Genomic DNA, 3746 nt, shown 5'->3' on the forward strand with positions numbered 1-3746 from the left:
TTTGCCTTAAGTAATGATAGAAGATATATATGGCTGGACACATATGTATAAACTTTTCAGCAGCATTTTTAATAATAAAATATCACAGTATTTTCTAATGCTTTGTGCAAATAATTGTGCGTCCGTTCTTTTGTTGTAGGTGGTCTATTTTATTGACTTTTTCTTTTCCCCACTCCGACTGCCCTTTCCATCTTCAGAGCTCAGTGGTTCACCAGATGGAGACGGACCCATGCCACCGGTAGTGCATGGGGTTCATGCTGTGTCTCCCGTGCACGATGTTTGTGCCATCATGGGGGACGTCCTGCCTGACTCTGGAGGGCCAAGGAAATCCTATACAAGGATGCTGGTTTCCCAAATATGTCTGCATGGCAACACTGGGATCCATGTCATCTCCCACTGCCCATTCGTTCCCCTGGCACTGGGTTTGGCATTCCAGGCGACCTCATCAGGCCCTACAAGCTTTCAAACAGCCCCCGTTGAGTAAATCTTGCAGGGATAGAAATTCAGAATAAATCTCCAGAGGCAGAAAATCTCCACCATGCCAGGGAGAGCAAATCTGCCAAGTGCTCACTCACGATGCATCTGGCCATCTATCCCCTTTACCCATCCCGAGAGCCCCCAGGGACAGGCACCTGTGTTACCCCTTTCTGAAAGCGGAGGGAGTTGAGAGTCAGAAACGTTCAGCCGCTCAGTAGCTGAACTTGGGTTCAAAGGGACATGGTGGGCTTCCAAGCCCAAACTCCACCAATAAGACAGCAGGAATCCCTACCCCATGGGCAGGCGTGGTATCACGAATTAGCCAATTATCACATAATTGGTAATTTATCACAGAAAGAACCCCAGCAAATCTGTGACTGTTTGTTTGAACTCAGAATACTTTTATATATGGATTCAGGCCATTTGTTGTGTGAGGCAAACAGGATACGGACATTACATGTCATATATATTAATACCATTTTAATAATATCTTCATTAATGCAATTAATGGAATTAATGATATAGTTCCTATTATATATTATAGTGTATATAATAATATATAAGCATACTCTAATAAAATGTGTATAATAAATAAGTATATTCAATATGAAAACTGATATTAATGCCATTTAAATAATATATTCATTATTAATGGAATTAATGATATATTTCCTATTATATATTATTATAATGCATATAATAATATAATATATAATCATATTCTTTATAAAATATGTATGTAATATATATATTCCATATAACATGAAAACTGATTATATTATTATTTATAATTATAGAAAGTAAAATATATGACTTTTATTAGATTTAAAGTATATCAAAAAATTTATATATTTAATATATGTTATAAGTTTATTTAATATATACATAAAATATATCATATAAATATAATTTGTAATGTATATAGTTTATATGTAATTATATAATATATAAAATACATAATATATAAGTGAAATAAATATGTAAATAATATAAATTATAGTTTATATAATTTTACCTTTTATATATTACATAATATATAATATATAAACTTATAAGTCATATAAAAATTAATATCTATAGATTAGATATATTGTATGTGAGTATATATATTATTTATATATTTTATAGAAATATATAAAATACATATTTATATATTGTATAGAAATTTTATATATGTGAATATTATATATATATACAATATATAAAATATGTAATTTATGTATATACACGTTTCTATATTTATATACATATTTTATGTGGCACATATGTATACACTACATGTATTATACATGTGAATATATATTGTCATGTATATATAATATATAGAATGGAAATGCCATTTGCATGGATTCAAAATTGAAAAAAATTAAAAAGTTAAAATAGGAATGAATCTTTAGCGAGTCTTAGGTAGAGGAAGTCACTGTTTTTCCACCGTTGGATGCATTCTTGACCGTTCTAACTCGGAAAGTGCTAAATATGTGTGCATTCCCTCATTCAACTGACTCCCTCGGTCATTTATTCAGCCAGCAAACCTTTACCCAGCATGGCCATCCTCCCAGGTTGGAAACACTCTTTCCATCCTGGAACCGGGCATGGAAGACAGAAGTACGGGGACCCCGTGCCTCCAAGTTTAAGTGCGGGTCCATGGGACTCAACAGGGATGTCGAGTGCTCAGGGAGGTCAGCCATACACCTTGGGACTGAGAAGATGGGACATTTGGGGAACCATAGCTTTGTGGTCATAGCTGGAGAGGAGATGGTGTGTCCAGGAAAGGGTGCAGAACAGCATCGAGCTCACTAAGTGCCCCAAATAACAAAATGGGCAGTTTGCACGCTGCTCTGAACCCAAGCGGGAGGCAGCGGAAGACTGCACCGAAGGGGTGTGAACCTATATGTCGTATTTAATAACATTCCCCACCGCCGCCCTTCAGGGAATGTTCTGGATATCAGGCTAAGGTGCTGTTTCAGCAGGAGACTATGCATAGGCTGGAGTTTCCCCATTTCCAGCAACCTCTCAATGTGGTGGAGCTCTTGCTGCTTCCCAAGGATCACCCAACTATCAGGGCGCTCCCTCCAGATCTAGCCATGATGGTCCAGTTCAGGGGCTTCCTGGGGCAGGGGGGCAGCGAGACATGTTCAGTGGGAAGCCAGAACAATGAGGACCATCATCTCTGCGGTGGTGGGGACAGGGAGGGGAGCGCAGTGGTTAGAGATGACCAGCGGCACTTTCGAGGTCCAGACTGAGTCTGGTCACTTGCACCAAAGGCAGGAAGGGTGAGGGGCCCACGTGGTGTAGAAAAGCAGGTGCTCTTGAGGACGGTTGTAGGCAACAAGAATTTGTCCTGGATCGGTAACTGTCAGGGTGATTTCAGACTGATAACTTGTAGGCAGGAAGGGAGAGGAGCAGAGCAGGTCAAAGAGAGTGCAATAAAACTGCACATTAGTTCATTTTTAGCAGCGCCCACCAGACCGAGCCATGAACCATCAGACAAGCTCTCAACACAGTCAGACGGCAGGACTCTTCTTCCCTCCTCAGCACGTCCTGACAATGATCTCATCACTGACCCTCTTCTGGGTCACCTGCTTAGGAGGGGGAAAAAAAAAAGAAAGAAAAAATTGTAAACTACACTCTGCAAGGAAAGCAAAACCCACACGTTCCCTGCAGATTCTCATGATTCTATTTTGAGAAAAGGATATATATATTGGGAAAGGTCTCTTAGGACGCCAACTCTCCATAAAACGACTATCCGCGTACTTCGAAAACCTAAAATAATTGTGTTTCCTCAAGGCAAGGGCTTTAGGGAAAACGGGGAAGGCTGCCTGCTCGTCCCTATTTGGCCAAAGTGTGGAAGCAGTTGACTGGGGGGAACACGGGGAACGCATTAAAGCAAAGTCTTCACACCTGTTGTGGGAGGTCCGTCGTTCCTAATAGGAGTGACTTGGAGCTTCCGTGTTTGGGAGAAAATGGCCGGGGGCTTCAGCTGGCAGAAGCTTGGAAAAGAAAACTTGTAAGCCCTTCCTTCTTGGGTCCTCAATGTTGGAGCTTGGAACTGTCTGCCTCAGTGGGTGTAGGAAGGAAACGGGAGACACATTTCTGGCACCCCAATACACAGCCCCGAAGATATCCCCTAAGAGACTGGGAAATCAGATGGTGCCTCGTTGCAAATATTGGAAGCGTTCTAAAGCTTCAGTGGTAATATCTGTTCTGAATATTCGTCTATTCTGTCATGTACTTGCTTATTAGAGAAATGGAGGTCTCCTGTAGGAATT

Source organism: Lutra lutra, chromosome X (genome assembly GCF_902655055.1).
Source record: "Lutra lutra chromosome X, mLutLut1.2, whole genome shotgun sequence".
NCBI classification, from domain to species: domain Eukaryota; kingdom Metazoa; phylum Chordata; class Mammalia; order Carnivora; family Mustelidae; genus Lutra; species Lutra lutra.